Raw genomic sequence first — 24,365 nt, 5'->3', positions numbered from 1 at the left:
AGTCGTTACTTGTGACTACCGTCCGAACCGTTCGCTGGCCCCGGGCTCTCCTGGGGAGGGGATGAAGGAGGGACGACTTTTTCTCCACTTACCTCCGCGGTTCGCCCAGCACCAAGAAAAGGGCAATTTTGCCCGCACCCAAAATGGCGGGCCGAGCTCCGCACTCGACGACAGCGTCTGTGACACCCGTTCTCCTCCAGGGGTCCCTCCCCACATCACCCGCCCGGCCCCGACCCATCCACCTTGCGCCCGGAAATGACGTGGCCGCGGCGGCGGTTCTCCCGCTGCATGATGGGAGAATGTGTGGAGTGGGCGGGGGGAATCTCCGCGGAGGAGGAGGAGGAGGAGGCGGTGGTGGCGGCGGCGGCGGTGGCGGCGGCAGGCGGAGGGTAGTGGGATGGGGGCACCGCGGCGGCGCTGAAAGTCCGGGCGGGTATAGATGGCGCCGCTCCGCTGAGAGGGCGGCGGGAAGCTTGCCCTCCTTAGTCGCCCACTCCGCTCCGCCCCGGAGGAGCCAGTTCCTCCCCCGGCCCCGAGCCATGCCCATCGGGGCCGCTCTGGAGGAGCCAGGTAAGAAGCGGCCGCCGCACCGGGGTCTCCTCCCCTCTAAGGACGGGGCTGCCCAGACGCTGAGAACTCCCGCCGCGCCGCCTCCGAGGCCGACCCGCGGCCGGCCGGAGCAGGGGGCCAGGGTGACGGGGAGCGGGCGGCGGCTGTGAGGGGCTCCTACCCGGGGGGTGCGGGGAAGGAAGCAGCTCTGCGGGCCTGCGGGCAAGCCCGTCCTCAGGGGCCGCGGCCGGGGCTGGGGCCGGGTCCGCTTCGCACCCCGCTGCGGGGCTCCGGCCGCCGCCCTGGCAACCCTCTCCTCCCCAGCCCGGGCCGGGGGCGACCTCTTCCCTCCCCACCTGGACCCACCCCTCGCCCGTCTCCTGGTCCTGACCCCTCTACCTGCCCTGATTTCCTCCTCTTCCGCTCCCTCGGAGAAAAAAAAAAAGCAAACACACACACACACATACACACAGTTGTGAAGTTTGGAGCTTTGCTTTCTCTCCCACCCTTCGCCCCTTACTCGTGACAGGTGTAAACACGGCCCCTTTGCCCGAGGGCGCCGCCCGGGGCTGGAGCCCGGGGACCGGCCGAACCACCTGCCCCCTCCCCGTTCTTTTGTCCCCGCCACCCTCCAGACTAATCCCTTGTGCCTCCGATTACGTTTAATTTACCGAGGTCCGAGCGGACCTCCCTAGGTTGGGTGGTAGGATGGCCTCGCTTGAATAGGGGATTGGTTTAAATGCCTAGGAGGGTGGTCCTAAGTTCTAGTCGGGTTTTCCGTCGCTGGAGAGAACATCTGGCCTGTGGTTTTGTTCGGAGCTTTTTGGTCCGAGTTGAGCCTCCAATTTGGGCCGACAAAAAAAAGGGAATATAATTCACCCCCTTTCACTGAGTGGTTTGCAAACGGAAGCAGCGTTCAAGTTGCTTTCGGATTTGTTTTTTGTTTTTATTGTTTCTTCCACTCCTAGGGGGAAGTCAAGTCGAATTAAGCGTTTGAACTTCACCTAAGATGTAAGCCTACCCTTCCTGCCAGCCAACTTTCCCAACTTGTGAATCCTTTTTTAGGATAGGGTTTACCTTTGAAAATGAAACTTGTCTGTAGTTTTGAAATTGCCCTTTTAGTCATGAATATAAACTAACGAGACAACACCACTGAACTGCTGAATTGGCTAGTAGGACGTATCAACACATTGTATACTTTACCCACTGAAAATGCTGTCTTTTGTCGTAGAGGCCTTAGATTTAAAGTTAGAAGAAACTTTAGGGGCAGTTTAGTCCAACCCCTTAGTTTTACCGATGAGGAAATAAGCCCAGAGATGACTTATCCAAGGTCACATAGGCAGTAAGTGACAGAGCTGAGATTTGAACCCAGGTGCTCTGACTCCAAATCCATTGTTTTTGCCAGTACAGTAGACTATTGTGATTTAACTTTTGCTGAAGCATTCTTGGCAAACATCAGTTTCCTGAACATTGTCTAACATTTTAGCCACAGAAATATTACACGGTGTATAAACTACAAGATGGTATTTTTGAAGTAATACTTAAACCCAACCAGTACAAAACGGTATTTTAAATTTGTGGAAGAGCATCTATACTGAATTGTACATGTTCCTCCATAAAGCACATGGCTAAGTTTTCTAAAAAGTTATGTTATAAAAAAAACTGCTGGAGGTCAGACATTTTTAATAGATTTCATGAAAGATTAATTTTGAAAAAGCAACTTTGTTTTTTCTTTTAGTTCAGTTTTTAATCATAAGCACAGATGTCTATTTCAGCATTGCATTGTTCAATTTCTGATACATATGATTATTTAAATGATTATAAAGCAGTTACTTTTCTTTGGATGATGCAGAGGCAGAAGCTGTCAATAATTACACTGTGTTTTGCAGAATCAGATGAATCTTATTTGTTAAAATGAACAGTTTGGAACTTAATTCTTTGGAACTTAAAACTTTGTTTTCTTCCTTCATGTAGGAATTATTGTAAGCTAGGTTTATGTTATTAGAGAAATTTTTTTAAAATTTGAATTCATCTAGTTCCTAGCTAATTAATTAATTCAGGAAAAAATATTACTCAAGTCAATACTAAATACGTACTTTGTATAATTGCTAACACCAACCCCAGGGAAGTTGATTGGCTGCTAGCCCCATATGAAGTTTTCTGCCTCTCATCAAGAACTTTAAAAAAAATTTTCATGGTAGAATGTACCAAGTGTTTGGGTCTTTTAAAGCCTCTTATAAATTTTTTCATTTAAAACTTTATTATTCAATTATGTGTACTATAAGTAAATTATTAATCTGTTATATTAAGTGGGCCAGTGCAAAAAATGTTATCTTCCCCAGTGTAAAAATTTCCAGGCAGAACTTTGCAAAAACATGTTGTTAGTATTCAATTTATCATGCAAAGAATTTATTAGTATTCTGTACATACCCAAAACATCATACCCCTTCCATGTATTTGATTTATGCTGTAACTAGACATGAAATATTTGGTTGTTAATCTCTTCCCTCCCACCCCCATGCCCCCCAAAAAGCTTCTTAGAGACTTCACAATTTTTATGTAGTTAAAATTATCACTTTGTATTTTTTTTTAAAGCCATTACCAAGAATTCTTAAATGCCTTAAAAATTGCTTGGTTTCAAAGTTTGAGATAGTTACCTGATATTTAGCATTAAAACGTAAACAAATGTCTTTGTAAGATTTGTCTTTTACATTAAAAGATGAGTAGAGGTTAGAATTTCTTTTTCCTCTCTCCCTGCTAATAAAACCTGAATCTTTTGGGGGTTTTCCTTTCCCCACCCACCAAAGTCCCTGTCTCCATCGTTCTAAGCACTAGCTAGTACGGTTGTGAGAGGAGAGATAACCTCATTTTAGGACCATACAGTAACAAATGAAATCAATCTTATAGTTTATTTGGCCCATCCTGTCACTTTACAGGTGAGCAAACTGAGGCACACCGAGGATAAGTTACATGCCCAAGATCACATAGCTAGTAAGTGACAGATCTGAGATTTAAACGAGAGGCAGCTAGTTAGTGAAAATCAGGTCTCTCACATTTACTGGCTGTGTGACCCTGGGCAAGTCATTTAACTTCTATTTCATAAATATATTTGCATTAGTTTCCTCATCTATGAAATTGGGTTCATAATAGTACCTACCTACCAGGGTTGTTGTTAGGATAAAATGAGGTAATATTTGTAAATGCAAACCATAAAGAATTATTTATAAATGCTAGCTATTAAATTCAGGTTTTATGACTCCAAAACCAGTGTTGTTTCCACCGTACCCTGCTACCACAAGTGGTTTTCCTCACCTCTCCTCTCCCCAACCCATATTGGTCCTCTATCCTCGCCACTCCCCTTTTCTTCTCTCCTCCCTCCCCATCCCTACTGTTTATATCAGAGCCCTCACCTGCACGCTTCTCACCAGGCCTCTGTTCCAGCTCTTCCTTTGCAATCCCCTTCCTTCTCCCCAAGCTGCATTCATTTCAGGGGCTTCTCTTTATTTTCTCCAGCCCTAGGCTGAACCAACTTTCACTGCTTTTGTCCCAGTTCTGAACAACTAATTTACAGATTAACTTTTGGGAGACAACCAGTTCATAAATTGGTAGAGTGCATAAAGACCCATCCTCAAACTAGGAAGACCTGGGTAACCTGCTTCTGATAGGTGCTGTCTTGGAGACCTTATGCAAATCAGTTAACCCTCTCAGTGCCCTAGGTGACGCTCTCAGTTGCTAGGGTACTGCTCACTCTCCTCATAGAGAAACTTGTGGAGTTTTTCTTTACCTTCAAGTTTCCTGTATCAATAAAATCAAAGCTCTAGGACTCTGGGGCCTCCACCTTCCTCCCCCCCGCCCCCCACCATTGTCCTTTGAAAATGCAGTAACTACTAGCTGGGGGAGTGTCTGAGGGCTTGGGGAGTGGTAATGAAAAAGAAAGGGGCTATCTTCTGTAGAGTACAGTAATTTAAATACTGACTTTGTCATAAACAGTTTCCAATAAAATATCTATTGTATGCTTTTCAGTAGAATTTTTTTTAAAAATGTACACTTTAAAACAGTAAAGACTAAAATTTTTATCATTTTAAAAAGAGCCACTCTAGGTGAACCTTAAGAGCAGTCAAAACAGCCTTATTTTACTTTTATCTTTTGATTTCTTTGATTCTCTAAAATTAAGCACCAGAAGCCCATTCATGTGTGTTTCAGAAAGACATGTTTCTGGATTAAAGGAATGATTTGCTTCTTTCTATTTGTTTAGAAGAAGCCTCCCTTGCTTAATGTTTGAGCATACATTCATAAAAATTAGAAAAGATACAATTTTTGAGGTAGGTGTGTTATGGACAAAGAATAGAATACTTTACAATTTTTAGAAAATAAGTAGATTCTAAAATTTTATGTAGTAAATTTAAACAAATATGTGTTGTATGTTGCTGATAGTGTGCACAGCTTGCATAACCAATCATTTGGCATATTAGTGCATTCTGTACTTATTAAGTTAAATTAGCACAGAACCTGCATTTTTGACCTTGTCTTCCTTTCAGTTCTTCTTTTAATATAGCTTTCTTTTCCTAAACTGGCAAGCTCTATGATGATGAAAAGGGGTAGTAAAAACTCTCCTGCCTATTGCTAAAGTGTTTTACACAATCAACTAGTGAGTATGTCTTCAATGAACATTTGAACAGAGGATTTCACTTTTGAGCAACCTCATCTTATTTTTTTTTTGTCTTTATCGAATACGCCTGAAAGGTTGATATGCTATATAATTACATATGATGAATTTGTCCTTAATAAAAAAAAAGTAGGCATCTTATTTTTACCAGGAACAGATAATCTAATGTAACCCTAATGTTAATAAAATGTTTCACCATTATTTTAAAGTATTTTTAAAGGCATTCGTGAGAAACATTCAGGCTATTTGGAAAAACCATTTATAAAAGTGAAACTGAGAGATAAGTTAGGCCAAATGGGTTAAATGCTTACTCTTTTATGTATGTGTAGATCATCTTACACAATGCATATTTAATTCTTTGGAAACATGTTCCTTCCCCAGAGCTGAATTCATAATAAAGACTTCGCAACTATTGTAGCATGATGAAATTTAGTTAAGATAATTGTATCAATAATAATATTAGATGACTTTTATTTCCGAAAATCAAGTCCTTTTATCTTTGGCAGTGTTAAAAATTCAAAAGATTTACTGGAGAACCAGAAAGCACCTTTAATCTTGTTTTGTATCTGGAGAATAAACATGCCAGATAAAAACCTTGTTACCTTTATAAATCTGGGGGAGCAGGGGGAATTATTTGTTTGTTTTAAGCAAGAGGAGCATTAGTTATATAGGTGACATTTCTATTATTAATGTGCTGCTATTAATATTGTTTATATAATATTGGAGGTCATTCCTAAGTCTTGAATACTTTATGTATTTTTAGTTTATTTATTTATTTTTAGTTTTCAACATTCACTTCCATAAGATTTTGAGTTCCATGTTTTCTCCCCATCTCTCCCCTCCCCCCAACCCCAAGATGGCACATAATTTGATGTAGGCTCTACATATACATTCATATTGAACCTATTTTCACATTAGTCATACTGTAAAGAAGAATTAGAACCAATAGGAGAAACCATGAGAAAGAAGAAGCAAACAAAAAAAGAAAAAAGAGAGATGTGCTTCAGTCTGCATTCAGACTCCATAGTTCTTTTTCTGGATGTAGACATCATTTTCTATCATGAGTCCTTTGGAGTTGTCTTAGATCCTCACATTGCTAGGAAGAGATAAGTCTATCAAAATTAGTCATTGAACAGTGTGGCTCTTACTGTGTACAGTGTTCTCCTGGTTCTGCTCACTCGCTCAGCATCAGTTCATATAAGTCTTTCCAGGTTTTTCTGAAGTCTGCCTGTTCATCATTTCTTATGGAACAATAGTATTCCATTACATAAGACTTGTTCAGCCATTCCCCATGTGACGGACATCCCCTCAATTTCCAGTTCTTGGCCACCACAAAAAGAGCTGCTATAAGTATTTTTGTACATGTGGATCCTTTTCCCATTGTTATGATCTCTTTGGGATACAGACCTAGAAGTGATATTGCTGGGTCAAAGGGTACGCACATTTTTATAGCCCTTTGGACATAGTTCCAAATTGTTCACCAGAATGGTTAGATCAGTTCACAACTCCACCAACAGCGTATTAGTATCCCAATTTGCCCACATCCTCTCCAACATTAATTATTTTTCTGTTTGTCATGTTAGCCAATCTGATAGGTGTGTGATGTGGTATCTCAGGGTTGTTTTGATTTGCATTTCTCTAAATAATAGTGATTTAGAGCATTTTTCATACGACTAGAAATAGCTTTAATTTCTTACTCTGAAAACTGCCTGTTCATATCCTTTGACCATTTGTCAGTTGAAGAATGACTTGTATTCTTAGAAAGTTGACTCAGTTTTCTATATATTTTAGAAATGAGGCCTTTTTCAGAGACACTGGGTGTAAAAATTCCGAGTTTTCTGCTTCCCTCCTAATCTTGGTTGCATTGACTTTGTGCAAAAACTTTTCAATTTAATGTAATCAGAATTATCCATTTTTGCATTTCATAATATTCTTTATCTCTTGCTTGGTCGTAAATTCTTCTGTTCTCTGTGAATTTGAGAGGTAAACTATTCCTTGCTCTGCCAGTTTGTTTATAGTATCAGCCTTTATATCTAAATCGTGTACCCGTTTGGACTTTATTTTGGTATATGGTTTAAGATGTTGGTCTGTGCCTAGTTTCTGCCATACTATTTTCCAGTTTTCCCAGCAGTTTTTGTCAAACAGTGAGTTCTCATCCCAGAAGCTGGGATCTTTGGGTTTATCAAACAGTAGCTTACTATAGTCATTGACTACTGTGTCTTGTGTAACCTAACTTATTTCACTGATCCACTGCAATTTCTTGGCTAGTACCATTTAAGATCTTGGCTATGATACCATTTAAGATCTGATATGGCAAGGCCACCTTCCCTAGCAGTCTTGAATATTTTAAAGGTGTTCAGTAGTTACTCTTTTCGAAGACTGGCTTATAATAATGAAAATCTTTTCTGATCTAGAGGCCCAGTAAATAGAATGCTGGGCCTGCAGTTAGGAAGACCTGAGTTCAAATCAGGCCCACTTAGTAGCTGTTTGACTCTAGGCAAACCATTTAGCTTCTGTTTGCCTCAGTAAAATAGAGATAATAATAGCATCTCCCTTGCAGGGTTGTGAAAGTCTTAGCAGGGTGCCTGGCAAATAGTGGGTGCTACATAAAAGCCTATTCTCTTGCCTAATTTTTTTTTTTGTCTTTGTATCTCCTTTCCATAGTACAGCAGGTGTTTAATAAGTGCTTGTTGGTTGATAAGACTTAATTATACCTTAAAGAGGTTTTGTGTTATAAAACAAAATAATGTTTCTGTTTCTTCTAGCTTTATTGGATGTTTTTGCTTCATGCTTATTTCTAATAGATAAAATTTTCTATTTATTGTGGCATTTTAAATATTTTCCTCCTTAATCGTGCATTGTCTGCAAACAGTTGTGGGTCTGACTACATGCAGACAAGATACTCTTGTTGCAGCAATATACTCAGAATCAAAAAGCATTGATTTTTTTCCCCCCAAGGTTGTTACCGGAGACAGATTTCTGTTTCTCGTAGAACTGGAAAGAAAATTATTTTAATCACTAAAGCTGAATTAAACTGACTTTTTAAAGATGTTAGAATAATAGAATTATTAATAACTTTTCTTTTAAAATGCTAATTAAAATCTCAGGTATCAAAATTGTGGTCGTCTATCTCCAGAGAAAGTTTGAATTATTTTTTTACTTCCAGTTATAGCATCATTTTCCCTCATTCTTCTCTCTCCATTACCTCCTTTTTACCTCCCAGAGTCATAGTGGAAGTCCATGCAATGAGAATTCCTCCACTCTTGCTCTTCTCATATCACTCTTCGTTATCCTTTCCACCCTGTCTGCCGAGAAGATGTGACCCCTTTTCTTTGCCAAGACTCATTCTTCTATACACACCAGTGATCTCATCCCCTCCCTACTTCTGCAGCAAATGGCCCCTACCATCATCCCTACTCTCTCTTGTATTCAGTCTCTCCATATTTACTAGCTTCTTCCCTACTTGCCTACAAACACAATTGTGTATATCCCATCCTTAAAAAATCTCTCACTTGATCCTACTATTCCCGCCAGCCTATTATCCTATATTTCTCCTCTCCTTGGCTAAACTCCCTGAGAAAGCCTTCTGTAATAGTGCTTCAACTTCTCTCTTTTAGACTGTCAACAAGCTGGTTTCTGGCCTCATCTCAACTGAAACTGCCTTCTCTAAATTAACAGTGATCATTTAATTGCTAAATCTAGTGACCTTTTTTCACATATCATCCTCCTTGACCTCTCTGACGCTCTTGTTCATCTTCTCCTGGATACTAGCTTTCCTTTCTCTCAATTTTCTTTTGTGACACTGATCCCTTTTCTGTCTGACTCTCTCCTTTTCAATCTCTTTTGCTAGATCATTAGGTCATGTCCACTAAAGGATCTCTCCAGAACCCGCTTCTTTTCTCCCTATTCTCTGTTGTTTGGTGATTTCATCAGCTCCCACAGGTTCTATTATCACTTCTCTGCAAACGATTCCCAGATCTCTATATCCAGCCCCAATCTCTCTCCAGAGTTCCAGCCCCAGATTATTAAATTGCCTTTCAGACACCTTGAACTGGCTATTCTGTAGGCAACTCAAGCTCAATATGTCTAAAACAAATCATTCTAAGTCACATATACACCCCCTTCCCTCTTCCAAAATTTAGTGTTACTGTTGAGAGTACCCTCATTTGTACCTATGCCACATATCCAGTCTGTTGTCAGATTGTGCTTTTCTTCCTCTGTTCTCATTTTTTCATTTCTCTCCACACAGCTGTGACTGGATTATAGGATATTCATCATCTTTCACGTGGACTGTTGCAGTAGCGTTCTAGTTGGTCTCCCTTTATCAAGTCTCTTCCCTACTATAACCCATCCTGTCATCTCAGTTGCCAAAGTGATTTTCCTAAAGTGTAGAAAATAGGAAATCATTTGACATGTAAATCCTTCATGACCTGGGCCCTTCCTATCTTTCCAGTCTTCTTACATTTTACTTTACTCTATGACCCAACTGCACTGATCTGCCTACTTGATGTTCCTCACACAGGATGATCCATCTCCTCTTTCTGTACCTTGGCATAGGCTGCCCCAGTTCCTGAAATTCTCCTTACCTCCAACTCCTTTTTCCCTTGCTTCCCTTGAGACATCTTCTGCAAGAGGTCTTTCCTTATCCTGTCCCTCCTCTTCCACCCCAAGTACATTCCTTCCAAATGACCTCCCATTTACATTATATATAGCTATAGATAGATTTTATGTACATAGTTATTAGGATCCTCCCATGTTAGACTGTGACTCCCTGACAGTAGGGGTAGGACTGTATTTTTGTCTTTTTTTATATCCCCAATGCATGGCACAGTAAACACTTAATAATATATTTGTTAACTGACTGATAATGAGCTTATAGTAATATTTGGTCCATATTTTAAAAGAAGTGGTTAGTTACACTAACCAGTTTTCATTAGCCAGCTTGTAACATTATTGTGAAAAAAGAGTATTTGAACTAATTTTTAAAAAAAAAACCTTCTTAAGCCTTTGTTTTCCTCAGTTGTTTTTTTTTTTTAATTGGCCTTTTATTAGAGTGAGCCTGTGGCATATTGAGGAGAACATTGGTTTGGAAATTAAAATCACTTATTCAGCAAACCCTTATTAAGTCCCTAGGGTATATGGAGTGTTCAAGAAGGAACAGTGCCTCAGGTGTGAGGGCTTGCTCATCTACTTTTGGTGTCAACCTGGCTCCAAGAAGCTGTAGAATTTGCAGCACCCACACCCCATTAAACTTTCTTGGTAGGTGGGCTAAACAAGGTTGAGGGTAACGGGCCTCAAACCCATCAGTGAGTGAGGGTGTCTACTCCAAATATGTAAAGACTCCACCTGGGGGATGAAAACAATTTGTTCCAACGGCCATGAAAGTGGCTGAAGCAGGTGCTGTGGAATGCTTAGATCTTGGTCAGACATAAAATATGCCAAGGTCACCTTCTGCATCCTGATCCATAGTCATTTTGACTTTTGTATTGTCCTACTGGACTTCAACACCTGGAAGAGAGAGTAAGGCCAACTTTGTGCAACTAAATCCCATTCAAGACCACCCCATGATGCTATTGGTCCTCTTCTAAAATGAAGGACAAAACAGCAAAGTGCCTACTATTTGCTAGGTGTTGTGCCAACGATAAAGATACAAAGAATGGGACAATTTACTTACAAGGAACTTAACATTCTAATCAGGGAAGACACAGTAAGTGCATATGTAAGCATATGAAGTATGAACACAAAGTTCCTAGACACAAGGTAGTTTGGAAGAGAGAGCCCTAGCAATTGGAGGAGGAATCAGGAGCTGCTTCATGTAAAAGCTAGTGCTTTGTGGCTGAGCTTTGAAGAAAGAGGGATTCCATGAAGTGGCGTTGAGGAGCAGAGCATTACAGGCATGAAGACAACCTAGATACAAAGACAAGGAGAAAGGAATGTGAGGAACTGAAAGAAGAACCGTTTAGTTGGACCATACAGATTGTGGGAAAGAGGTGGTAATACATTAGGGTAAGATTATGAAGGATTTTAAAATAGAGGTATTTATATTTCATCCTAGAGGTAATAGGGAGCCGTTGGAGTTTATTGATAGATCAGATCTACACTTAAGGAAAATCCTTTTTGCAGCAATGTGTAGGGTGGACTGAATATTGAAAGACTTGAAACAGACACATGGAGAGGCTGTTGCAGCAATCTAGGCAGCAGGTAATAGAAGGGTCTTAAGTAGGTCATAGCTATATGAGTAAATAGAACAGGTAAGATTCAAGCAATATTGTTGAAGAAAAACAGCAAGATTTGGCACTCGATTGGACAGGTGGGGTTAAAATCCCAGCTCTGGAGGAGAGCGAGGGGGCAGAGCCAAGATGGTGGCTGGAAAGCAGGGACTTGCCTAAAGCTCTCCCCCAGGACCCTCCAAATACCTATCAAAAATGTCTCCGAACAAGTTTAAGAACTGCAGAACCCACAAAATAGCAGAGGGAAGCAGGGCTCCAGCCCAGGACAGCCTGGATGGTTGCTGGGTAGGGTCTATTGCATGGAGCTGGGAGTGGAGCGGAGCAGAGCCCAGCGTGGACTGTGCCTGGACCAACCGGACCAGGAGCCAGGCGGAACAGGCCCTAGCAACTTGAATCAGTGAGCTGTGGCAGTTACCAGACTTCTCAACCCACAAGCACCAAAGACAACAGAGAAGGTTAGTGGGAAAAACTGCAGGGACAGAGTGAAAGGAGTTCATGGCACCGCCCCGGGAACAGCGGAGGTGTTACAGCTACAGAACTACAGCTGCAGTTGCTTCTGGCCCCAGGCCTACCTGGTGGGAAGAATTAAGTGGCAGATCAGAGCAGGAGTGCAGAGCCTGTTCAGATCTGAGTCACAGTCCACGTTGGCGGTTCATGGGGTGGGGGTGGGGGGGTGGAGTGCTGGTGTGGCAGAGCTTGCTGTGTAGAAATAGCTCTGAAAACAGCAGCACAAGGCCCCTAAAGTTTGGGACAGAGTACTCTATACAAGCAGTCATACCGTTACAAAAAGCTTAAGGGTCAAGTAGTTGGCTGGGAACATAGCCAGGCAGCGAAAATGGACCCAAATACAAACTCAGACTTTGGAATCTTTCTTTGGTAACAAAGAAGACCAAAACCTACAGCTAGAAGAAGTCAGTAAAGTCAAAGAGCCTACATCAAAAGCCTCCAAGAAGAACATGAACTGGTCTCAGGCCATGGAAGAGCTCAAAAAGGATTTGGGAAAGCAAGTTAGAGAAGTAAAGAAAAAATTGGGAAGAGAAATGAGAGTGATGCGAGAAAACCATGAAAAACAAGTCAAGGACTTGCTAAAGGAGACCCCAAAAAATACTGAAGAAAATAACACCTTAAAAAATAGACTGACTCAAATGGCAAAAGAGCTCCAAAAAGCCAACGAGGAGAAGAATGCCTTGAAAGGCAGAATTAGCCAAATGGAAAAGGAGGTCCAAAAGACCATTGAAGAAAATACTACCTTAAAACTTAGACTGGTGCAAGTGGAAGCTAGTGACTTTACGAGAAATCAAGATATTATAAAACAGAGCCAAAGGAAGGAAAAAATGGAAGACAATGTGAAATATCTCATTGGAAAAAGCACTGACCTGGAAAATAGATCCAGGAGAGAGAATTTAAAAATTATTGGACTACCTGAAAGCCATGATCAAAAAAAGAGCCAAGATAATCATCTTTCAAGAAATTATCAAGGAGAACTGCCCTGATATTCTAGAGCCAGAGGGTAAAATAGAAATTGAAAGAATCCACCCAGTGCCTCCTGAAAAAGATCCCAAAAAGAAAACTCCTAGGAATATTGTCGCCAAATTCCAGAGCTCCCAGATCAAGGAGAAAATACTGCAAGCAGCCAGAAAGAAACCATTTGAGTATTGTGGAAACACAATCAGGATAACACAAGATCTAGCAGCTTGTACATTAAGGGATCGAAGGGCTTAGAATACGATATTCCGGAGGTTCAATGGAGCTAGGATTAAAACCAAGAATCACCCACCCATCAAAACTGAGTATCATGTTCCAAGGCAAGATATGGATTTTCAATAGAGGACTTTCAGGCTTTCTCAGTGGAAACACCAGAGCTGAATAGAAAATTTGACTTTCAAACACAAGAGTCAAGACAAGCATGAAAAGGTAAACAGGAAAGAGAAATCATAAGGGACTTACTAAAGTTGAACTGTTTTGTTTACATTCCTACATGGAAAGATGATGTGTATAATTCATGAGACCTTAGTATTAGGGTAGCTGAAGGGGGTGTGTGTGTGTGTGTGTGTGTGTGTGTGTGTGTGTGTGTGTGTAGACAGAGGGCACAGGGTGAGTTGAATGTGAAGGGATTATATCTAAAAAAATTAAGGGTTGAGAGAGGGAGAAAGGGAGAGATAGAATGGGGTAAATTATCTCTCATAAAAGTAGCAAGAGAAAAAGCAGTTCTGTAGGAAGGGAAGAGTGTGCAGGTGAGGGGGAATGAGTGAATCTTGCTCTCATCAGATTTGACCTGAGGAGGGAATGAGACACACTCAATTGGATATCTTACCCCCACAGGAAGGAAGGAGGAAGGAGATTTAAAAAAGGGGGCACAATAGAAGGAAGGGCAGATGGGGGGAGGAGGTAATCAAAAGCAAACACTTTGAAAAGGGATAGGGTCAAGGGAGAAAACTGAATAAAGGGGGAAAGGATAGGAAGGAGCAAAATATAGTTAGTCTTTCACAACATGAGTATTGTGGAAGGTTTTTGCATAAGGATACACATGTGGCCTATGTTGAATTGCTTGCCTTCTCAGGGAGGGTGGCGGAGGATTTGGAACTCAAAGTTTTAAAAGCAGATGCTCAAAAAAAAAAGTTTGTTTTTGCATGCAATGGGGAAATAAGATATACAGGCAATGGGGCATAGAAATCTGTCTTGCCCTACAAGAAAGTAAGGGAAAAGGGGATGAGTGGGAGTGGGGTGACAGAAAGGAGGGCTGATTGGGGAACAGGGCAATAAGAATATATGCCATCTTGGAGTGGGGTGGGGGGAGGATAGAAATGGGGAGAAAATTTGTGAAAATCACAAACTTGTGAAAATCAGTGCTGAAAACTAAAATATTAAGTAAATAAATAAATGAATAATAAGAAAAAGAAATCCTAGCTCTGCCACTTAGAGCCCTGTGTGACCTTGGATGAGTCAGTTATATGTGTAAGCCTCAGTTTCCTCAGCTGTAAAAAGAGGTTAAACTAGATAGTTTCTAAGGTTCTTTCTAGCTCTGTGATCTATGTTATCCTTATAATAGTGCCATTCCTGCTTGAATAATTTGTGTACTGATACCCAAAGATTTTAAGGAAATCAAGTAGTAACTATTCTGTCTTAAAACAAAGCAGCAGTTTGGTTTCTTAAATTACTTATGTATTCCAAGCTATATAATTGATCTTTAATTCTATGCTGTATAAGGAAATTGTGAGTGATTTAGTTTTTATCTTGTACAATGTTGATTTCTAGATTATAAGCTAACTTTTGAAAGTAGTCCTGTAAGATCCTCTTTTACAGTAACTGCAGTAAGTGGCCTTAAGGGAGAAGGAGAGGATAGAGAAGAAATTGAATTCTTAGAGGAGGTATAGGAGAGGACATTGTGAACTGAAACCTCTTAGCTCCCCTTTTTTCCTTTTTTGTCCAGCAAATTATATGTAACTTCTTGTATATAAACTATTCCTATCATATTCTTGATTTGTTCTGGTATCATTAACATGCTATTTTTCCAAAGGAGGCCTGAAAGGTGGTGGTGGTGTTAAACTTTCATAGACAGAAGGCACACAATATTTGTTAAATTGTGTTAACATTTCTTTCACAGCAGCTCATAGAGGGTGAAATAATTGTTTATTCTCTAAACTCTGTCAAGAAGTAGGTGGCAGCTCTTTTGAGAGTATCTAGTATAGAAATACTTTAGAAATTTAGGTTGTCTTAAGTCATTTCTCATATGGTTTAAAAGCATAAAAACTAGGAGAAACATCACAGCTCATTGTTCAAAAAAGATCTGCTGTAAACTAAAAATAATTGCTCACAACACATTGTAAGGTAATTTTTTCCCCTGACTGTTGTGCTGGGTACTTCTTACCATCATTTTATAACTTTTCAAGACCTTTTTCCATGACTTACACAATAATCTTCAAATTAGAGTCAGTGTGACATGGTGAATAGAGAGTTGTCTTGGCTTTAGAGTAAACAAGATGTGGATTTAAGTCCTTCCTCTTACCATATACTAGTTATATGATCATGGAAAGTCACTGCATCTCTCAGTCCCAGGCTAAGGACTAAGTTCAGACTGCATTTGTGGAAGTAGTTTCCATACAAGGAATTCTTTCACTAGTATATCATTGATCTAGACCTTCTTTCCAATTAAAAAAAAAGTCTCCAAAATAACTTACAAACTCCTTGGTATTATAAACATTAATAAAATAAGTTACTTATTTCTTGTGTTAGCTATTTTCCTTGCCCAGTAAGAAGCAAAATCTTAAACCAAGCAAAAAACACCATAAAAGGTCAGCCAGCTAGCTGAGTTAGTAGTACAGATAATCTTGTATTTTGGACCTACAAATAACAGCCTAATAAGCTATTACTTTTACATTTCTGCCCTATGTGCCAAAAAGATTGCTGTCTTCTAGAAGTATATAGAATTTCTTGAAGAGATATGGTCATGTGTATATATATGTATTTGTATATCTGTATGTGTATACACATATTTACATATATATAAATAAAAAGTGAATATGCAGACTTATGAGTATCAGTCTGTAATTAAGGGACTATTTCCCTTCCCCTGTTCTCCCTCCCTCCCAAGATTATTTTTTAGTTTGTAAGATCTAGAATTGGAAGAACTCCTAGAGAGAAACCAGTTCAACTTTCTTACTTTATAGATTAAAAAATGGAGATCCGAGGAGGTCATAGGTTTATAGAGTTAAAAGTGATCTACCTTAGAGGTCACCTAGTCGCACAACCTCTTTTTACTGATGAGGAAACTGATGCCCACCCCAGAGGGGTAAGTGCCTTGCCCAAGATCCCACAGATAGTAAATGGCAGGGCTAGCTAGAATTTGAACCCAGATACTCTGCTCCAGATTAGATGTTCTTTTTCTATACCACTTTCCCAGATATCTAAAAAGTAAATATAACTGTCATTTGAAGCTGTTGCAAACTTTTGGCCAAATTTTTAAAAATTTCAAGTTCTTCAATCCTTTATATACATATGAATTTATACACTACTTGAATAACGTGTAGCAATTTATAAAAACCAGTGGCTAGTTTTCCTTTGCTAACTGGAATATGACCGGCCAGAGTTTTAGGAAATGGAAGCTATTTTTGTTATTGCCTTAACAGACATGCGATAGAGAAAATAAATCTACTGTTTCCAAACTCATATAACATATGGTAAGTCAAATAAAAGCAATTATCCATGAAATTATTCATCCTCACTTAATATAGTATGGATAATTTTGAGCTGATAACATTTGTTTACTGTATTGTGACTCCTGTATAATGTTTCTATCAATGAAAGATCTGTCATGACTATTGCGGTTTAGCATGAAATACAGGTACAGTTGTATACAAAGAATATCCTTTCTTGGCAAGAACTTATTACCATCCCAATTTCTGTTATCCTTAATTTCTAATGTTTTTGATAAAGAGACAAACCCAGGCTACCGAAGCAAGAAACCGATCTTATGAAGAATTTTTAATCTCAAAAGATAAATGAACTTGGTTAAAACATATGAAGTATTGCACCAGTTGCAGAGAGACAAAAATTAGAGAGCAAAAGGAAGAAAAAAATGGTTGAATTTTAAGGAAGATGAGGAGAAGTGTAACTGTATCTGCTTCAACAGCATAACTGGGACTAGAACCCAGGTCTCCTGATTCCCAGTCCAGGGCTCTTGCTGTTGCGCCATGATACCAAAAACAATTGAAGGCAGGAAGACTGTGAAAGATCAACTTACTTTACCACCTTTTTTTTTTTTTAAATTAAGGGCACAAAGCTGAGCTAATCTCTAGGAGAAACTAATCAAAGCCTAAAATAAGGCATCTTTAGTTCTTACAAGTTAAGAAGCCTTTTGTTTATTATCTCATGGTATGACTTTTGCTATCAGAGTATCCAAAATCAGCCCTAGCATGTCTTTGATTGTAAATTTTTTGTTGCTTAAATTTTTTTTTTGTTTTTAGTAAAACTTTTAAATATATCTGGAAAGCCTTTCTCTGTGATAATTTTTAGAGTTTTTTATTTTGTTTTGTTTCACTGTTCAACTCTAATCAGGTTATTAGAAGCACTTCTGCACTTCCCTCTGAAAAATGAATGAGTTACATGATGGAAAAAGCTGTGCACATCCAGAGAAAGAATAATGGAATCTAAATGGAGATTGAGGCAAACTATTTGCTCTCCTATTTTATTCCTCCTTTTTTTTTTTTGGTTTCGTTTCTCCTCTTTCATGATTCATTCCATTGGTTATAATTCATCTTTACAACTGGACTATTATGTAAATAAGTTCAATGTGAAGGTACATGTAGAACTTACATTGGATTACATGCCCTCTTGGAGGATTGGGGGGAAGGAGAGGGAGGGAGAGAAAATTTGGAACCCAAAAACTTGTGAAACTGAATGTTGTAATCTAAAAGTAAAAAATAAATTTATAAAAGGCAAAAAAAAAGAAAAAAATGAAAGAGTTATTTGGTCACATTTGGTTGTTGATGTTATTTCAATCAACTTAAGCAGTGTCATATTTTTCATCAGTCTTTTGACACTGTGATGTATGTGTGGAAACTTTTGCTATTAAAATTAAGAAAGTTGGAAAGAATACGTGTCTGCCTGGCTTTTAAAAGTATTTTAAAACATAGGATCATAGATCCCTGTATAGCCGAAAGGAAACTTTGAGATCATCCAGGACAATGTCTTCACTTTTTTAGACACAGAAACTGAGGCCCAAAGAAGTTACTTTTTCAAGTTCACACAGGCAGTAAGGTGGGAGAATCAGGATTCAAACCTAGGCCCTGGCATTATTGAGGCTGTGCTTGAGTTAAGAAGACCTGAGTTCATGCATGCTCCTTGATCCAACAATACCACTGTTAGGTCTGTGTCTCAAAGAGATTAAAAAAAGGGCGGGGGGAGGACCTACTTGTACAAAAACATTTATAGCAGCTCTTTTTGTGGTGGCTAAGAATTGGAAATTAAGGGGATGCCCATCAACTGGGGAATGGCTGAACAAGTTGTGGTGCATAATTGTGATGGAATATTATTGTGCTATAACAAATAACAAGCAGGATGATTTCAGAAAAACCTGGAAAGACTTACAGGAACTGAAGTGAGCAGAACCAGGAGAATGTTGTGCACAGTAACAGCAATATTGTACAATGAAGAACTGAATGACTTAGCCATTCTCAGCAATATAGCGATCCAAGATTATCCCAAAGGACTCATGATGAAAACTCTCCAGAAAAAAAGACTGATATTGTCTGAATACAGATTGAAGCATACTGTTTTCCACTTTCATTCATTTTATTTTGTTCAAGTACTAAATGACTAATATGGAAACGTTTTACGTGATTTCTCATGTATAACTATATCAGATTGCCATCTCAGGGAGTGGGGAAGGGAAGGAGGAGTAGAATTTGGAACTCTAAACTTAAAAACAAATGTTAAGAATTATTGTTATTATAAGGAGCGTGTGGCCTGATAATAAAGCATAGGTCTAATGGCCCTGCCTCTGGCAAGAGACCCCACGATTAAAGCTGCAATACATTTTTATAAGCACAGATCAAAGAACAGAAGCCATGTAAATGGCCAGCATCACAGAGATGGAAGATTATTATTGGCTGCATCAAAAAAAAAAAAACCTTCATTGTTAAAGATGGGACAGGGTCAGGTTGTCCTAGCCAAGTTGCCATAGTTTCTCAGGAATACCCTACAAACCTTGTAGGAGATGCTGAGACGATTAAGGATTGTTTTAACATGTAATGGGGGGAGGGAGTGGCAGGGAATTAAATTTTATTTTTTAAAAAAGACCTCAATTCATATAACTTCTCTGACACTGTCCTCTCAAGTGGGCACAGTACTTAACATCTATATGTCTTCGAAACTCCCTAGGACTTAATAGATAAGTTGTAGACTGGTTATATTGGTGGAAGAATGATATCACAGAAATTTTTATTGTTTGAATGCAAAAGCAGCACATTTTCCTACTATACCAGGCTGCTTCAAATAGTCCATAGCTAGTTACTACTGTTTGACTATATTAATTGCCTTGCACATAAATATTGAAACAGGAAACTTTAGCTTTGCTTGCTGGGATTTATTTTGCCAGTTATTTTTTACATGAACTTGTAATCGGTTTTTTCAGGAGTATGATGAATAGTTGCATGAGCCAAATAGAATAAATAATATCTTGAGAAATAGTCTTAGGTTGTTTTAATTGTTCTGAATTTTTTTCTTTAGAGTGAGAATGTTTTTCAAAGTTGAAAGACTCTTTATGTCTAGTTATTTTTATTAATTTAAACATAACAGGAAAAAATAGGGGTGAAAGCAAATGGAAGACGAATGATTTAGCTTTTACCTTCAAAAGAAAGGCTAGCATGTTATATATATTTCATAGCCCACTATTGTGTTGTAGTATTTTGAGGGTTGTGTTTTGTTTTCTTTTTTTTCCAGAAAGTATAGTGTTAGATCATGTTAATGAAATGAAATGACTTCAAGATCCATGAGAGAGATACAGGAGAGAAATTTTAAGATAAGAAAAAAGTGAAGTTGTGTATATCTGTTCATTCAGAAAGTATTAAGCATCTGCTATGTGCCAGGCACTATGTGTGCTAGGTCTGAGAAGACAAATACAAAAACCTCAAGGAACATATATTCTATTAGAAGAAACAGCTTGTACATAGACAATCAAATACAAAATATATGCAGAGTAGTTTCCAGGGGAGGGAGGTTAGGATTAGAAACTGGGAGGATCAGGATACACATGAATTGAGCTTTTAAGGAAGCAGAGTATTCTAAGAGGAGGTGAGGAAGAAGTAAATTCCATTTTTAGTATGGACAAAGGAGCAGAAAAGCTTGTTTGGAGAACAGCAAGCAATCCAGTTTGTCTAGAATCAGTAAAAATGAGTTAGGTGTCTAATGTGTGCTTGGTGTACTATACTAGGTGCTAGAGATAGAAATACAAAAAACAGATTCCTACTCTTTAAAAAACTTTAATTTTTTTTAAAAATCAGCTGAAATCCACCTTCTGTCCTTCTCTCCCATCATCCCATCTCTTTTCTACCCTTGCCATTGAGAGTAAAAGAAAAACAAAATTCCTGTTCCAACCACATATAATCAAGCAAAATAAAGTTCACTAGTTAGTCAAAAACATTGATCATGTGTGTGTGTGTGTGTGTGTGTGTGTGAGAGAGAGAGAGAGAGAGAGAGAGTCTACAGTTTGAGTCTTTCACCTCTGTAGGTGGCTAGCATGTTTCATCATTAGTCTTGTGGAACTGTGATTGGTTTTTTCACTGATCAGTTACTGATTCTTTCAAAGCTATTTGTCCTTCTTGCTGTCAGTTTATAAATGTTCCTCTGGTTCTCTTCTCTTCCCTCTTTGTCAGTTCATACAAGTCTTCCCAGATTTCTCTGAAACCATCTCCATCATTTATTATTGCTACAAAAAATATTCCATCAGTGACATGCCATAACCTGTTCAGCCATTCCCCAGCTTATGGGTGTCCCCTTAGATTCCCATTCTTTGCCACACCAAAATTGCTGTATTTTATACATCCTTAGAGTTTATTTAGGTAGTAGACAGAGTGCCAGGCCTGAAGTCAGCAAGGTTCATTTTCCTGAGTTCAAATCCGGCCTCAGACCCCGAGCAGGTCACTTAACCCTACTTACCTTACTTTCCTCATCTCTAAAATGAGTTGGAGAAGGAAATGGCAAACCACTCCAGTATCTTTGCTAAGAAAACCCCAAACGGGGCCACAAAGAGTCAGATATAACTGAAACAGAACAAGTTTATTTTGCTAATGACTTATCCTTACCTTAAATTACCCTCTCATTTATTACCTCTTCTCTGATTTCCTGTGGAGTTGTATTTTTGTACCTAAATCTGAGTGTGTGTGCGCGCGCGCGTGTGTGCATGTGTGTGTGTGTGTGTGTGTATCTTTCCTTTCTTTGACTAGTTCAAATGAGAGTGAAGTTCATGTGTCAGCTGCTTCTCCTACCATTCCTTCCTCCGTGTTTGTTTAGATGTCTACTTGAACACCTAGATTTTGTGAGATAATTTGCCCTATCCTTCTCTTGCCCCCTCCCCCACCTCCAGTATATTCTTCTTCCTCTCTACATTCTGCTCTTAGGATTGTCAAGACATGAGAGAACCATTCTCAGGCCTTCTGTCTGCTTAGACTCCCTCTATGTCTCCTGATGAAAGGGTTCAGGGGAGATAGCTGTATCTTTTTCCTTGTATTAAAATGTAAGCAGTTTGTCTATGTTTAAGTTCTTTATCATTGTTTATTCTTGTTTACATTTTAATGATTCTCTGAATTCCTATATTCACGGCTCTGGTCTTTTTATCAGAAATGCTTAGAAATCCTCTATTTCACCTTTTTCTCCTTTACGATTATATTTGACTTTGCTGGTTGTTATTCTTGGGTGTTAGCCTATATCCTTTGCCTTCTGGAATACTGTCTTCCAAGCTTTCTAGCTCCTTTTATAGTTGTGGCTGCTAAATTGTGTGTGATCCTGACTGGAGTTCCTTGGTACTTGAATTCTTTCTGTCTGCTGGTAGTATTTTTTCTTTGACTTGGAAGCTATGGATTTGGCTGTACTGTTCCTGGGAGTTTTTATTTTGGCATTTGTTTCAAGAGGTTACCAGCAGATTCTTTCTATTTCTTCTCTCCCCTCTGGTTCTTAGAGATCTGGGCAGTTTTCTTTTAAGATTTCTTGAAATATTAGGCTTCTATTTTGGTCATGGCATTCAGGTAGTCCATTGATTCTTAAATATTTTCCTCATTCTGTTTTCCAGATGAGTTGTTTTTGCTTTTGACCTTCTTTTATTATTTCTCATTGTTGAATGGAGTCACTGACTTTTATTTTGTCTGTTCTATTTTTCAGAGTTTTTTGCTTAGGCAAGGTTTTGTACCGTCAGTGCCAAACTGTTAAGTTCCCTTTACAATTCTTCTATAACTCTCATTTCTTTTCCAGTTTTTCCCTCTAGCACTCTGATTTCATCAAGAAAATTTTTTTTAACTTTTTAAAAAATTATTGCTTCATTTCTTCCAGGAATTCTTGTTGAATTTGTGTATTTTTCTTTGAGGCTTTGCTTTTGGAATTATTTTCCTGTATCTGTGCTGTACCTCGAACATCCCTGTCACTATACTAGCTTTTTGTGGTGGAATTCTTTTTCTGTTTGCTCTTTCTTCCAGCCTACTTTCTGATTTGGATTTGATGTTAGGGCCAAGCTTTGTATGTTTCTGGAGACATCTGGGCTCATCCTGTTGCTGCTTTTTGGGGAAATAAAGAGTATTATGTTGTTCCTGATTCTTAGGGACCACTATAGTACTCCTAGCAAGACACCATCCCCAGTGCCCACAGCCTCCTTTATTTCCCCATACTGATCTGGGCTGGAAAGTAACTCACTGTGATTTTGTCTGAATTTCCCCATCAGGATTCAGGCAGGTGTGTTTTCTGGATCTGTTTGGAGGTATTCTCTGTACTGCTTCCTTCTATGCCATATTTGCTCCACTTCTGAATTCTCAGGGCATTTGCATTCTATCAGAGGAGACAACATGTACATTTTTAAGTATATATAGAAGAAATACAAAATAAATAGAAGGTGTTAAATACCAGGCAGCTAGAATGGGAGGTATTTGCAATTGGGAAGTGGATTATCTGAGGATCATCCTTATTCATGATGTGTTGATACATTAAAGGCTTGGAAATGGGAGACAGTGTGTGAGGAATAGAGGTCAGTATGCCTAAGCGAAAGAGCGTGAGAAGGAGTTATGTATATGTACAAAGTGTGTATATATGAAGGAATGTAGCAAGCAATGAGGCTAGAAAGGTAGGTTAGAGCAAGATTTTTTTGGGGGGGCAGGGCAATTGGGGTTAAGTGACTTGCCCAAGGTCACACAGCTAGTAAATGTGTCACGCGTCTGAGGCCAGATTTGAACTCAGGTCCTCCTGACTCCAGGGCCGGTGCTCTACTCACAGTGCCACCTAGCTGCCCTTAGAGCAAGATTTTGAAGGCCTCTAAGCGCTAAGCTAAAGGATTTATATTTTAATCCTAGAGGCAAGAGAAGTCACTGGAGCTTGGGGGGGGTGGGGGGTAGGAGCACTATAGTTACAAATTTGTTATGACAATAAGAATTTCAGAGTTGGAAGGAACCTCAGTGCCCAATCTAGTTAAGCCCAAGCACCAAAAGAAGCCCTACTAGCATGCCCAGCAATTGGTTGTCCATCCTTTCCTTGAAGACCTGCAATGAAGGAGAATTTACCAGCTCTTGACTCAGTCCGTTCCACTTTTTAACAACTCACATTCTTGTAGAACTTCCCTAACATCAATGCCAATTGGCTCTTTGCAGCTTCCACTCCTGTACCTAGTTCTGGCCTCGGGACAAACAGAGAAACTCTAACCCTTCCTCCGTGCAGCGGCCCTTCAGACACTTGGGCATAGCCGTCATGACCCTTCTGAGCCTTGAACTCTAGAACTGAATCCAGTGGACAGGGTATAACGAGACTATCGCTTCCTTTTTTTCTTGGTAGCTGTGTCTTCCCTTAATGCAACACAATACTGAATCAGCTTTCTTGATTTCAACATCACATTGGTGACTTACGTTGAACTTGTAGTCTACAAAACTTTCAGCACTCTTTCAGGTCAACCGATATCCCCAGCCATGCTCCCACTCCCATCTTGTAATTATTGGTGAAGCTGATTTTTTTTATATCCAAGTGTAAGACTTTACATTTATCTTTATTGAATTTATCTTAATCCAGCCCAGTGTTCTACTATCATGAGCCTTTTGGATCTTGATTCTATCCTCTACTTATGTTAGCTCTCTCTGCTAGCTTTGTGTCAGATGCAAACTTGACAAGTACGCCATCTGTGCTTTTATTCAAGTCATTGATAAAAATGTTAAATAGCAGCAGGCCAAACACAGATT

General features: G+C 39.4%; 1 protein-coding gene across 2 annotated transcripts in view; it reads left to right on the top strand.

Moving 5' to 3' along the window:
* The first annotated feature begins 266 nt into the window (after positions 1 to 266).
* The window catches only part of AFTPH (aftiphilin), a 104,177-nt gene continuing 80,078 nt past the window's right edge, over positions 267 to 24,365 (top strand). Inside the window, exon 1 of one of the 2 annotated variants that reach the window (XM_036749577.1) lies at positions 267 to 570. The gene's annotated coding sequence lies outside the window, so the exon portion shown is untranslated. The remainder of the gene's footprint in view (positions 571 to 24,365) is intronic. The other variant, XM_036749578.1, reaches the window with a different exon arrangement.

Source organism: Trichosurus vulpecula, chromosome 3 (genome assembly GCF_011100635.1).
Source record: "Trichosurus vulpecula isolate mTriVul1 chromosome 3, mTriVul1.pri, whole genome shotgun sequence".
NCBI classification, from domain to species: domain Eukaryota; kingdom Metazoa; phylum Chordata; class Mammalia; order Diprotodontia; family Phalangeridae; genus Trichosurus; species Trichosurus vulpecula.
Note: the sequence above shows the minus strand (reverse complement) of the source record. Positions and strands in the feature narration are given on the sequence as shown.